The sequence below is a fragment of the Pongo abelii genome, chromosome 17 (assembly GCF_028885655.2).
Source record: "Pongo abelii isolate AG06213 chromosome 17, NHGRI_mPonAbe1-v2.0_pri, whole genome shotgun sequence".
In the NCBI taxonomy this organism is placed as follows: Eukaryota; Metazoa; Chordata; class Mammalia; order Primates; family Hominidae; genus Pongo; species Pongo abelii.
The window spans coordinates 73458693-73474202 of NC_072002.2; positions in this window are offsets into that span (position 1 = coordinate 73458693).

A 15510-nucleotide genomic window follows, 5' to 3' on the forward strand; every position below is an offset into this window, starting at 1 on the left:
AATCCAGCTGTCAAGAGCTGGGCTGACGTTGAGGAGCTTCTGTGTCATCTGTGACTCCTCCCCAGGTGATGACTTCCTGACAGTGTTGTCCCACATGTGAAAATACTGACAAACACACACTATTTGACTCACATAGTCAGTTTAGTGACTACATATCTGAGCCACAGAGCACTGACTGTACTCTGGAGAGGAAAAGGACAGTTAAGTCAGGCTGTGGCTAGCGTTTCGTGGCTTCTCTGAAGGTGAGAACCCTTGATGACAGATTTATCATTCTCTGCTAGAGATGAACAATCAATATTGAATTATTGGTATTAGTGGAGGAGTTTGTGGTAGGCTTCACAGATGACCTTGGAAAAACAATGTGTTAATTGGAAAGAATGCTGGATTTGCCGTTTTTCTTTTTTTGCTGTGTGGTTATGGTGTTATGATATATCTGTATATTTATTGGTTTCCATCCACAGTTCCTGGCTCCTCACTCCCATAGTCCTTATAATATTGGGGCACTTTTGGCCTCGGGAAACAGAATCTCTCTCTCTGATCTTCTATCCTTCTTTTACCTGTCCAAGGCAGGATTCTGTGGTCAAAAGGCCCTCATTCCAAAAGACCCTCATTCCTGCCTCTTACTCTAGAGGAAAGAATGCCACTCAGAGAAAAGAATGCCAAGAAAAGTCTGAACAGACAGGCCTTGCTGGGTTCAGATCAGGTGCTTTTTGTCCAATCACATTTCTACATGGTTGTCAATCGTGCCTATGTAGCGAAGCCTCCATAAAAACCCAAAAGGACAGGTTTTGGGGAGCTTCCAGAGAGCTGAACACGTGGAAGCTGACAGAAGGTGACGAACTCATCCACACACTGGGAGGGTGGCGCATCCCAACTCCATGGGGACAGAAGCTCCTGCAAATCGCCTATGGATCTCTGCAAAATCACCTGCGGATTTGCTCCTGCAAATCGCCTATGGATCTCTGCAAAATCACCTGTGGATTTGCTCCTGCAAATTGCCTATGGATCTCTGCGTCTGGCTGTTTACTTGTATCCTTAAAATAACCTTTGTAATAAACCAGTAAATGTGTTTCCCTGAGTTCTGTGAGCTACTCTAGCAAATTAACCCCAAGAGGTGCTCATGGGAACCCCAACTTGAAGCCAGTCAGTCAGAAGTTCCAGAAGCCTTGACTTGCAGCTGGTGTTCCGGGGGTTTGGGGGGTGGGTGAGGAGTAGCCTTGGGGACTGGGCCCACAACCTGTGGGATCTGACACTATCTCCAGGTAGACAGTGTCAGAACTGAATCCGAGAACACCCCACCAGTGTCTGCAGCTTGGCGTATGGGGCAAATCCACCACAACTTTGGTTACAGAAGTCTTCCTCTTCTTCTGTGTTGATGATTGTTGTGGTGGTGATGGGAGAGCAGAGAAAAAACAGTTTGAGAGAGATTTTCCCTAAACAGTGGATTGTGGCAAGTTTCTTTTTATTTGTATTTGAATTTATTTATTTATTTATTGAGAGAGAGTCTCACTATGTCGCCCAGGCTAGAGTGCAGTGGCGCAATCTCAACTCACTGCATCCTCCACCTCCCGGGTTCAAGCGATTCTCCTGCCTCAGCATCCTGAGTAGCTGGGATTACAGGCATGTACCACCACGCCAGGCTAATTTTTGTATTTTTAGTAGAGATGGGGTTTCACCATGTTGGCCAGGCTGGTCTCAAACTCCTGGCCTCAAGTGATCTGCCCACCTCGGCCTCCCAAAGTGCTGGGATTACAGGCATGAGCCACTGTGCCCAGCCAACTTCTTTCTTTTTAAAAATTTTATTTACCTTTAATTATACTGATCCTAAGTGGATACATTTATGTTCTCAAAAATACATATAAAGGTAAAGTCTTCCAGAGGCATCATCTCTCCATCTCAGTTTTCTACCAAGAGGAAGGATCTGGTATCCTTTTAGGCATTTTTTTCCATTCATTACACATATAATCATCTAAATATATGATAATTTTGTTGTATGTATGGCATGAATGGTATATATGTATGTTGGTATGTATGGTACATACTTTGTTGGCAATTGGCTTATTTTGCTTAATAATAAGTTTTGGCACTCTTACAGTGTCAACCCAATCCATAAGGCTCTCTATCCGTTTTTGAAAGCTGCTAAATATTAGTATCCCATAGTATGGCAATATCCCACTTAACCCATCTGCTCTTGTATTGATGTATAGCTTGGCTGGAGGGTTTTAGATTTCCAATGACATCCTAGTACATGCTTCCTTAGACACATAACTGGTCTCTAGCCTAAATGCCAGGAAGTAGAATTATCAGAGAGAAGAGTATTCACATATCACATTAAAAATATATATATATTTTTTGAGATGGAGTTTTGCTCTTGTTGCCCAGGCTGGAGTGCAATGGCACGATCTCGGGTCACGGCAACCTCCACCTCCCAGGTTCAAGTGACTCTCCTGCCTCAGCCTCCTGAATAGCTGGGATTACAGGCACACGCCACTATGCCTGCCTAATTTTTTGTATTTTTAGTAGAGACAGGGTTTCACCATGTTGGCCAGGCTCGTCTCGAACTCCTGACCTCCACCCGCCTCGAACTCCTGACCTCCACCCGCCTCGGCCTCCCAAAGTGCTGGAATTACAGGCGTGAGCCACGCCACCTGGCCTACATACCACATTTTAATAGCTACTCTAAAATGGGCAGGACCTTTAACAGGTAGCAGAGTGATGTCATGCTGCAGGGCATGGATTCCTGTACCTGCTCCCTAGGCTCAAACCTCAGCTCTGCCACTCAGTAGCTGATCATCTCTCTGCCTCAGTCACTTCTTCTATAAAACTAAGATAATAGCAGTATCTATTCATTTGACCGTTATGGAATTTGAGTCAGTCTATGTAATGCTCTTCTGAATAGTACGTAAAGTAAGCACTATGTAAGTATTAGCCGCTGCCAGTGGCTTTGGGTTTAACATTGGCAAGATTAAAAAATAATGTATTTCTCTCAAATTGTTGTAGAACAAAGGCTATAGGAGCATTATTTGAACATTTAAAACACTCAAGTGATGTCAAGTTTTATTTTGACTAATCTGCATCCCCCTTCCCCCTGTACCCCCGCAATCTGCATCCCCCTCCCCCTCCCCTCAATAGCCAGCAAGTCGCGTGGCTGCTGTCACCAGAAAGCTTGCTGTCAGCTGAAAGGATCAGGGAAGAGGTCACAGCTCACAAGCAGACCATGGGTAACCAGCTCTTGTGGAGCTGGCAGGAAAGCCAGCAGTCAGGGCGCCTACTCAGTGGGGACAGGAGGGATTAGTTCTGATTACCCAGCCTAATTCAACGGCAATTGTCTTCCTGAATTTGCCATCTCGGTTACTGTAGATTTGGACACCACACCCTCTGTCACCTAATACCCAGTCCCGTGTTAGTTAGGGAACCTTATCCAAAGATGGTTTCTGTAAATTGCGTAGGGAGGAAGCAGACCATGTCGGGAGAGACACTTAACACATTTCGGGTGCCTACTGTGTGTCAGCCCCAAGGCTGAGCACTTCACAGACAAGATCGTATTTCATCTTCACAGTGAACTTGTCTGGTGGGTGTTCTTTGCTGTTTCCCAGCTAATGACTTGGAAGCTTCAGTCTCTTCTAAAGGTTGGTGTAAGAAGCATAACTTCTCACAGCCTGCAAGTGGCAGAGCTGAAACATGAGTCCAGATTTGCTGGAGTGGAATATTGGTGAGGATGTGGAAAAGAACGAGAACCCTCATTCATTGCTGGTGGGAATGTAAAAGTGGTACAGACAGTTTGGAAAACACTTTGGCAGTTTCTTAATCCATTTCCCGTTTGCCCCGAGAATACTACTGTCTCCAATCCTAATGTAATATTACATACATTTCCGTTACATTATAATTAGAGATAAATTATGTTTAGAAATAACTCCAAAAACAGTTTTTATATTTTATTTTCACATTGAAAATCAGCCAAATTTGTTTCAGCCTCAAAGAGTGGGTTTATGTAAAATTGAGTGCTGGCAGCAAGCTGCACTTTTTGTTTCTTTCTAACCGGGAAATGTGTTTCAAAGTTAAACATAAATTTACCAAATGACCCAGCAATTCCACTCCAAGTTATCTTCCCAAGAGAAATGAAAATGTGTACTCACACAAAGACTCGCACACAAATGTTCTTAGCAGGGTTATTCATAATAGCCAAAAATTGGAAACAACCTAAATGTCTATTGGAAATAACCTAACGGTCCAACTAGTGAATGGGTAGACAAAATGTGGCATAGCCATGCAATTGAATACCACTGAGCAATAACAAAGACAAACTATGGGCACGGCAGGGCGCGGTGGCTCACACCTGTTATCCCAGCACTTTGGGAGGCTGAGGCGGGCAGATCACCTGAGGTCGGGAGTTTGAGACCAGCAAGGCCAACATGGGGAAACCTGTCTCTACTAAAATACAAAAATTAGCCGGGCATGCTGTTGGGTGCATGTAATCTCAGCTACTTGGGAGGCTGAGGTAAGATAATTTCTTGAACCCAGGAGGCAGAGGTTGCAGAGAGCTGAGATTGCGCCATTGCACTCCAGCTTGGACGACAGAGCGAAGCTCCTTCTCAAAACAAAAAAACAAACAAAAAAAACAAAACTATGGATACATGGTATGACATAGATGAACCTCAAAAACATTCTCAGTATGCTCAGTGAAAGAAGCCATACACAAGAGACTATACAATAAATGGAATTATACAATATAATTATACAATATAATTCCATTTATATGAAGTATCGAATAGAAACTATCAAGACAGAAAGTAGATCAGCCGTGGTTGGAGGTGAGGGCAGCGGGGAGAATGCTAATAATAAATGTGCCTGAAGGATCTTTTGGGGGTGATGACAATCTTCTAAAACCAATCTATGGTGATGATTACCCAACCTAGTAGATTTGCTTTAAAAAAAAAAATCATTGCATTTAACAATTAGAAAGGGTGAATTAGATGATATACAAAATATGCCTTTGTAAAGTTAATTTTAAAAATAGAAGCAAGGAGACAAACATTTAATGAGCCCCTACTAAATTCACTGCGGCATTGCCTGTGATAGCAAAAGCTAAATGTCCATCAATAGGAATGTGGTTATTGTATATCTAAAGAATGGAATCTTTTTTTCTTGTGAACAACAATGTACATTTAAAAAGAGTGAGACAGGCCCAGCATGGTGGCTCCCGTGTGTAATCCCAGCACTTTGGGAGGCCAAGGTGGGTGGATCGCTTGAGCCCAGGAGTTCAAGATCCACCTGGGCAACATGGCAAAACCCCATCTCTACAAAAAATACAAAACTTAGCCAAGTGTGGTGCACGCTTGTAGTCCCAGTTACTCAGGAGGCTGAGGCAGGAGGATGGCTTGAGCCTGGGAGGTTGAAGCTGCAATGAGCCATGATTGCACCACTACACTCCAGTATGGGCAACAGAGCAAGACCCTGTCTCAAAACAAAAAAAAATGAGACACTGATAGTGGAATAAAAAAAATGCACTGATATGGAATAATCTCTAGGATACATTAAATGAAATAAACAATGTATATCACTTTTTTTTTTTTTTTTTTTTTGAGACGGAGCCTCGCTCTGTCACCCAGGCTGGAGTGCAGTGGCACTATCTCGGCTCACTGCAAGCTCCGCCTCCCAGGTTCACACCATTCTCCTGCCTCAGCCTCCCGAGTAGCTGGGACTACAGGCACCCGCCACAATGCCCAGCTAATTGTTTGTATTTTTAGTAGAGACAGGGTTTCACTGTGTTAGCCAGGAAGGTCTCGATCTCCTGACATCGTGATCCACCTGCCTTGGCCTCCCAAAGTGCTGGGATTACAGGCGTGAGCCACCGCACCTGGCCAATGTGGTCACTTTTATAGGCAAAGAAGAAGGAGGAGGAGGAGGAGAAAAGAATCTAATATGCTTGTTTATACATACATTGACTAGAAATACACAAGAAAGCAGTGGCTTGGTTGCTTCTGGGAGGAGGCCTAAGTGTCAGGGGGGAAAAGAAGGCGTGCCATTTGGAGACAGTGATAGTCTTTGTATATCTTTCTGGATACCTTGAATTTATGTATCTTATCTAATAAACAAATAAAAGCTAACTTTTCAATATTAATAGTGAGCACCTCCATGTGCCCAACAGTGTGTTGGGTGCACAATTTGTCACATAGATGTGGTGAATACTGAGCTGGCAGCAGCTCCCTCTGGATTTGTTTTGAATTTATTTTAGGTGGAAGAGTCTTTCTACTGACTCTCCTCTCCCTTGCTGTTTAAAATGTGTGGCAGTTTCCAATCTTTATGAGAGGGCTAAAAAAAAAAAAGCTCAAGGTTAAATAAAACCCTGTGCGAGGCCGGGCATAGTGGCTCACTCCTGTAATCCCAGCATTTTGGGAGGCCGAGGCAGGCAGATCACCTGAGGTCAGGAGTTCGAGACCAGCCTGGCCAACATGGTGAAACCCCATCTCTACTAAAAATACAAAAATTCGCTGGGTGTGGTGGCACACACCTGTAATCCCAGCCACTTGGGAGGCTGAGATACGAGAATGGCTTGAGCCCGGGAGATGCAGGTGGTAGTGAGACGAGATTGCACCATTGCACTCCAGCCTGGCCAACACAGCAAGACTCTGTCTCAAAAAAATAAATAAGTAAATACATAAATCAATAAAACCCGTGTGAGAGTTTAGTACCTCCCCTGATTTTACAACTGAAAAACGCACCTGAAATACAGACAGGTTAGGTGACATTTCCAAGGTCACACAGCTTGTTAGTGACAGAGTCCAGGTTTCTTGATTCTGATTTTCCATGTACTGCATTGAAAGGATATATCCTCTTGCCTATCTTGGGGTAAAGACAGGGAAGAGAGGAGATCTTATGGTGCTATAAACATACAAAGTGTGACAGTGCTGTAATTGGACCCACTTCCTTGAGTTAACTGATTAAAATCACTTTGGTTTGAAGTTGAATGTCATGGGCCGACTGCTATGTCCAGTCTAGGAATGTGTCGTCAATGTCATCACAAACACTTCGTAGTAAAGAAAGCCCCTCTCTGGCTCATTTTCCTCTTATCCTCCACATTTGCCCAGACTCCTTATGTTCCCACCCTCACTCCCCTGTAATGAAAACTCCAAAGCCACTCCAACTAATCCCTCTTGGGAGAATGTTTACTTTCAATGTGACCAAGAGGTGAAATTCTGTGGAATTTCTGGCATCAGACAATATAGGGGAGAACCTGGAAAATCTTAGGCTATCTTCTGTCTCACTCCCTGCCCCCCGACAAAAATAAGACCAACCCTGAGTGTAGTTAACTGAGCCCGAGTGTAGTTAACTGAGCTAGAACTCATTATGCTGAACTAACCACCTGTCAGCAAGTCCACTCAGAATAAAGCAGTGGTGTGAGGACAGGGAAGAGTTTCGCAGGAGAGTGGTAGTCTGATCTCTGCCACCTTCTACCCTCATCCTTCAACCCAGCCAGTCAGAGTGTCTTAGGGGAACACTTTTCATATAATGCCTCCACTTGCCTTATTTCCAGAAGATTTTTTTTAATAGAGATGGGGTCCCACTATGTTGCCCAGGCTGTTCTCACACTCCTGGGCTCAAGCAATCCCCCCACCCACCTCAGACTCCCAATACGGAAGATTCTTAATGGTTCTTTGTCTAATCTTGTTCTAGTAAATAAAGTGTGTCTTAGAGATAAGGAACATCACATCCAATAAAAAGGGCCGTAGGGTATAGTACTGTAGCCAATGGTTCATTCCATTTCTTTTTATTTCTTTTGAGATAGGGTCTCACTCTTTCACCCCGCTGGAGTGCAGTGGTACAATTTCTGCTCACTGCAACCCCTGCCTCCCGGGCTCAAGCAATCCTCCCTCCTCAGCCTCCTGAGTAGCTGGGATTTCAGGTATGCACCACTATGCCTGGCTAATTTTTGTATTTTTAGTAGAGACACGGTTTTGCCATGTTGGCCAGGCTGGTCTCAAACTCCTGAACTCAAGTGATCCTCCCATCTCGGCCTCCCAAAATTCTTGGATTACAGATGGCTCACGCCACCGTGCCTGGCTGGTTCATTCCATTTCTGAGGCAGGACTGTTCTGTGGAAGAACATTTTAACTTGTCTGGGCTGAACTTTAAAGCACGCCCATCCTAATTTTTTTTTTTTTTTTAATTTTTCCTGGCTTACCTTTAGCAGTAATATCCTAAATCTTTAAAGTATAAATGCTCCCCATGGCTAACTTTATGACTAAGGGAAGAGGTGGTAAGATTTTAGAGGCCTTTCTCCAAAATATCTAAAATCTCCTAAAGTGGCCATTCGCTTGTCCTCCTAACCAAGCCTATTCCATCACTCAGCAGCCTGGGGACTTGGTCGGCGAGACCTCACCCTTCCTGCTTTGTTGGCTTTGATTGGTCTAAACTGTGGTGCTCTTGGTCACTAATTGAGTCATTAACCAAAGTTTAAGCCAATCACATGTGGCACTCTCCAAAAAGTAGTTCAGGGGTGACCGAGTCAGTGCAAAGCTTAGGTTGTTCACTCTGTCATCCACAGAAAAAGGAAAGCATGTGAACCTCAGCGAAGGCCAATATCTATCTTGAGACTGTGCTAAAGCTGGCCTGATAAAACCAAAACAGAGATGAGCAGAGCTTCCAGAAATGCAGGAAACAGCGGGGTCCTGACCAAACTCCTGGACTCTTCCATGGTACGAGCAATAAATCCCTGTTACTGATTTAGGTAGTTTGAAGTTGATTTCTTTCTTTCTTTCTTTTTTTTTTTTTGAGGCAGAGTTTCGCTCTTGTTGCCCAGGCTGGAGTGCAATGGCACGATTTCGGGTCACTGCAACCTCTGCCTCCCAGGTTCAAGCGATTCTCCTGCCTCAGCCTCTCAAGTGGCTGGGATTATAGGCGTATGCCAGCATGCCCAGCTAATTTTGTATTTTCAGTAGAGACGGGGTTTCACCATGTTGGCAAAGCTGGTCTCAAACTCCCGACCTCAAGTGACCCATCCAACCTTGGCCTCCCAAAATGCTGGAATTACAGGCGTGAGCCACCAAGCCCGGCCAAGTTGATTTCTTTGTTGCTTCTAGAAGGCATACCCTCTCCTCATTGGCCCACAGTGCCTGAAATTCCTATCATTTGGCTCTCCATTCCAGATCTCTATGTTGGACATCAAGTTACAACCAAGTTACCGACAGAAATAATGGATTGAAGATTAAATGGCTTAATCAAAACCATCTAACTCTTGACAATTCTTTCATGATCAAGAAGGTGGGGGAGGAGAAGTGTGAAAAGCGTAGCCCAACCACACTAATTTCTGATTTTCATATTCATTCTTTCTCTTTCTGCCCTCCATGTTTTTATTTTGCTTTTCTGGATTTCCTTTACATAGAAGGACCACTTTCCATCTCAATCTGTTCAGAAACCCCGCCAGGTTTTCAAACCCCTAGCTCAAATGCTGGTTTCTCTTTGAAGGCTTCCCTGATACCCTCAGCTGAAAAAAAAAAAAAAAAGCCCCCTAAAAACTAGAGACCATTAGCCTCAGTGTGTTTTCCCCACATTCAGTGTCTCCCCCAGCAGCTAGACTGTAAACTGCTTGCCTGCAGGGCACCTGATGGGTTAACCTTCTTTGTTTACAGCACTGGCACACTGTATCTGTGTCTCTGGCACCCCCTGAGAAGTAAGGAAAGTTTGGTGGTTGAAAAGAATAAGCACAAATAGGTTTTCTTCAGGAACTGCAGGCCGAAGAAATGGCTACAGCAGTGGTTCTCAGAGTGGCCCCTGGGCCACGCCATCAGCATCACCTGGGAACAAGGAAGAAATGCAAATTCTTGGAAACTTCAGAATCAGAAACTCTGGGGGTGGAGCCCAGCAACCTTTATTTTAACAAGCTCTTCAGATTCTGTTGCACTCGAAAGTTGAAGAACCACTGGACTCAGAGGAAGGTCTTACACTAGGGGTTGAGGAGCAAATGAGCCTGTTGGTTGCCTAAGAGCAGGGGCCTGGTTGTCTAAGAGCAGGGGCCTGTCTGGTTGTCTAAGAGCAGGGGCCTGTCTGTCTGTCTGAGAGCAGGGGCCTGTCTGTCTGTCTGAGAGCAGGGGCCTGTCTGTCTGTCTGAGAGCAGGGGCCTGTCTGTCTGTCTGAGAGCAGGGGCCTGTCTGTCTGTCTGAGAGCAGGAGCCTGGTTGTCTAAGAGCAGAGTTGAAGACCAGGAGAAAATCAAGGTGAGTTGTGCAGCCAGGACATGAGGATAGCAGTGGAGGGGCTGGCCCTCGAGAGGGAGGGTGCGGTGTATCCAGACCTGAACTCTCAGAACTGAGCTTCTCTTCAACTTGCTGCCTGTCTGTTCGAGCTGATGTCTGAAGTCTCCTGATCAGTTTTGTCTATTTGGGCCATGCCAGGTGGGTGTGCATAGGCGGAAATCCCAATAAGGGCTTGAAACATGTTTAAATGTTTTATTTGATGTAGGTCAGGTGTTTATTCTTTCATTTTCGCCAACCCTAAGATGACGTGATTACGTTCTCCAAAGTTGGTTTACATATTTGCATTTTCAGTTTTTCTTTTTGGCAGCATTCAACCCAGAGTAACGTATCCCAGGTTCCTTGTGAACCTGCCTGTAACCAAAGCGAAGAATGTATCGAGGTACTCCAGTGTGCCTGGGAAAGAGCTGTGGGGTATCTCAGTAAAAACAAGGGGCAACAAGAAAGATGTCTGACAAAGTTCTTGGGAGCTAGCCCACAAGCCCGCTTGTGAATCTCGTCTGCTCCCTCCCATGCCTGACTGGCCTTTCTCCCTATTCATTGTGTACTTTTATCACTGACCCCACGCAATTCTAGCCCACAGTGCGATCCCTATCCTGGAAACTACACTTCTTCTGAATTGGCCCAAAGCTACTGCCCCTGCTCAGCTCCTCCAAAGGCTAGTCCACCTCAGAGAGTTTTCACCTCCACTCCCGCCTTCACCTCTCTCAATGCAAGACTCGACTATAATCTTTGAGGAAAGGCTGGGCGTGTGCCTTCATTTTCATAGTTTTCATCATGATCACAGGCCTTTCATTACTATGGATTCCCAAACACTCATATTAAAATACGGTAATGATATGTATTAAAAAGCATTCCCAGAGGATGTTGATAAATCTCTACTTCTGCTTTCAGATAATAAGCATCAATTATCCATCCACTATTTTCAGTAAAAAATTTTTTTTTCTTATTTATCATAGATACATTCTAAAATATAATCTTTTTTTCTTATTTTGTTTTCAAACACATTGTTTCCAAGTATAGAATTTTTCTCAAAGAATCTAATTGTGTTATGTTTGATTATTGCACTGATGCAGGTAATGTATAGTTTCTATTACTTTATATTTTATTTCTTTTGTTTTATTTATTCTAAAGTTTTAGCAAAAAAAAAGAGACAGAAGCTTTTAATTAAGATGAAAAACGAACTTTTGTTGAGAAACTATGATTCAACATACTTTAGGTATATTTATTCATCTAATCCCCCATCAATCCTGTTAAAGTGAATTCTGTTAGGATTTTACACATGAGTAAACTGGGGTTCAAACAGGTTGAAAAGTTATGCTAAAGTTAGGAGTCGATTCCAAATCTGACTCCAAAGCCTTTCTCAGGACCTCCCCTGCTTCTCCCACCTCCATCCAGAGTAAGATACTAACTCAACGGCATCGCCATCACAGGGCTGATACTACACGCAAGTGTTCAGGAGGCTGTTAAAAACTCATGAAATTGGAGGAGAAAAAAACTTTGCAGGTAATGACAATAGGAACTCTGCCCTACCTAAAAACTTCCCCAAATTATGATTAAATGTTTGGTAAAAACATCAAAAAGACAATGTAGGCCAGGCGCGGTGGCTCACGCCTGTAATCCCAACACTTTGGGAGGCCAAGGCGGGTGGATCACCTAAAGTCAGGCGTTCAAGACTAGCCTGGCCAACATGGTGAAACTCCGTCTCAACTAAAAATACAAAAAAATTAGCTGGGCGTGGTGGCGGGCACCCGTAATCCCACCTACTTCGGGAGTCTGAGGCAGGAGAATCGCTTGAACCCAGGAGGCGGAGGTTGCAGTGAGCTGAGACCAAGACATTGTACTCCAGCCTGGGCAACAAGAGCAAAACTCTGTCTAAAAACAAAAAACAAACAAACAAAACAAAACAAAACAAAAAAAGGACAATGTAATTTGGGAGCTAAAGTTCATTTAGTTTGTTTTAAGTCCTGATTTCCAAGATCTGAACATGGTTATTGGCCATCCATGCTTTTTAATACAGGATTTGTGAAGTTGTTGATTCGGAAGGTAACCCACAACATCCTTGGTTTCAATTCAGAAGCCACACAGCAAAAAACTCCTTCAATTTGTCCTTAGTTGATATAGAGTTATAAAACATATCACATATCTCTGGAATGACCATTCCTGGTTAATTAATCTTTAGAAATAAAGGCTACCTTTACTTAAGGAAAAGGTTGTGGAAAGAAAATAATTAGAGCAGAAGCAGCTCTAAATGCCATTCTTGCTTTTATCTATTTTTAAATGATTGCCAAATGTCTGTAACTGACACCCTTAATCAAGTCTTTTAAAGTTTAGATGTGTTCATTAAACTGTAATGTGACAGTGGTGGCATTTAATTGATGGATTTTTTTTGGTTGACTTTTTGCCTTAAATTTTTTTAAAAAATCTATTTAACAACTCGATAAATGTTTACATCAACCATTTTGAAATGCCTGATAGCTTTTCAGCAAATTGCATTACCTGTTGTCAGACAATATACTCTTGTGTCTACCCAGATAGGAGAGATTTTCAATCATTCAGTTAATTCACAGTAAAAGGAATAACTCTTGACTAAAATACTCAAATATTTCAGACAAAAGTCTCTGGGATCTGAGTTACCTGGATAGTTGACTTAACTTTTTATGTTACTTTGCAGAGCTTTACATATCACTCATTTGAGTCATTCTGTATATCTTTTCTAACTGTTAAGATAGACATGATGTGAAAGAAACTGTTTTCATTCATTATTGTCAAGACAAAATAAGCACATTTAAAAATAGCAATAATTTTCAAAAAGGGTCAAAATGGACTTAAATTACAAGACCGTGAGAGTTTGCCCACTTTAAAACCTTATATGCCCAAATATCCCATATAGCCCCTATTTGTTTCATCTCATTCTATTTCATAAGGAAACCATCTGCTTCGTTCTTTGTTGCAGAAAATGTAAACAACTATATATTGAAAGCACAGCCATTCCTTATGTAAAAACCAAAGTCTACATACTTACTTTTCAGTACTCTTTGTCCAAGAAATGTTATAGGAGGGCTGGCTCGGCTGTGGATTCCCCAGTCTGTGTGTGAGGCATTGACTGGGTGTCCGTGTTCCCAGGACAGGGATTCAAAGGCGTTTATAGGGCTCAGGGTCTTCCACAATCAGGTCAAAGCACAGATGGGTCTGCTTCCAGAAAGTTCATATCTTCCTAAGAGAGGAAATTCCATGCCTGGGGAAGTTCTGGAAGAAGAGCATTTTTTCCCCACCCTTCAGTGAACTAGGTCATTGCTGAAGCTGGAGAATATATTTTAGCATCACTGTGATGAAATTTGAGGGGCTGTTTCTGCAGTAGGTGTGACACTTGTTGACATGACACGCCGGGGAGGCCCTGGCAAGGGGGCCTGGTGAAATGCAGCCCCAGGGAGCTGATGAAACCCAGACGAGCTGTCAGTGGCTGCTGCTCAGGAGACCGAACAGCTCTTTACAAAGCCCATGCTGGACCCTGGGCTTAGTTGCTCACTCCTTAGGAAAGGAAAAACTTGCTGCCTGATAAAGGGATTAAGGCCGGAGTAACACAACCAGTTCTGGTACCAAGGTTATCAGGCATTTGAAGTACACATAGGAAACCCGTGGAGGGGGTGGTGGGGAGGTGAAAATACGAGTCATATGTTGTTCGTTTAGAACAGGCATTATAGCCGTCCTCTGAAGTTCTCTGAGAAAGGCAGAAGCCACGGAAGGAAGGCAGGATCCACCCTCCTCACCCTCCTTACCCCCCTTACCCCTTGCCTGTCTGTCTGTCTGTCTCTCTCACACACACACACACACACACCTTCCTATTTTGACTATAATAGAAAGAAAAGAACAGACAAAGATCAGAAGAAATCCACAGAAGAAATACCACAGTTCCTATTCCTTCAAATTGCCTGGAATTGTTCTTGTTGGGAAAGTAGATTTTGTAATATGGGCATTTCTTTTATTGAATTTTAGCCAAGTCCAAAAACATAGAGAATCCTTTAGCATCATTCTGTAACTAAGCCTCTCCCCAAAAATACTTTAATGTATGACACCTGGAAATTGACAGCTTAGACAGAAACCTCTTTTGAGACTCACAGAGACAGCTCAAATTAGCAGCTCCAGGGGTGACTTTGAAAGGGACATAGCTGTAAATATTCACTGTGTTGAGCACTGCAATCCTCAAAAGCAAATTGTTTTTACACAGCACAGAATGTACATCGTTATCCCTTGATGGAATGCAACTTTTCACAAGATGAAAAATCATCTAAAATGATGAAATATTAAGAAATGTAGGGGTGATGTGTTCTGTTTTTCAGTTTTATCTTCATATGAGAAAAAAGATATTAAAGCTGAGGCACTGTAAAATAATGACTGTCTCCTGGGGAACACATCTATGAAATGCCACAGAACACAGAAATTACCAACTCTTTGCAAATGGTTGGCTTTATGGAAAGCTGAGGTCTTCATAATGTAAGGTCTTTTCCAGATAAGAAAGAGGAGATAACTTCAAGTTGGGAATGAAGAGAGGAGGAAGGTGTGATGATAAAGAATAAACAAATGCTGTCACACACCACAGAGAGGATAAAGTCAAAAGTGAAGGAATGTCCCAAAGCAATAGATAAACATGATACGGTTGTGAAAGAAGTGTTGCCTGGGAGTTCTTAAATGGAAAAGTTGAAATTCACTATGAAACTTAATTTTGTTTCTCCGAAATAATTTGAAAAACCAATTCCCTCAACTCCTAACATTCATCTCCTAGCAAAATAAATGTAAAGAGCAGGTTTATATGTGTGTATATACAGATATACACACACACACATACATACACACATATACATGCATGCATACACACTTACATGCATATATATACACACACGTACATACATACATATAATGGGTTTAACTGTATTTGTTTTATTCATCTCATGAATTTGCAGCCACAGAATGTATGTTTTAATCTTAGGTTTGGGGGAGGAGGCGTGAAAGAAAATCAGAAACAGAAATCTTGGAATTAAACTCAAATTAGGCCTGTAATCCCTGCACTTTGGGAGGCCGAGGCAGATGGATCACTTGAGGTCAGGAGTTCAAGATCAGCCTGGCCAACATGGTGAAACCCCCCGTCTCTACTAAAAATATAAAAAATAGCTGGGTGTCGTGGCTCACACCTGTCATCCCAGCTACTCAGGAGGCTGAGGCAGGAGAATTGCGTGAACCCAGGAGGTGGAGGTTGCAGTGAG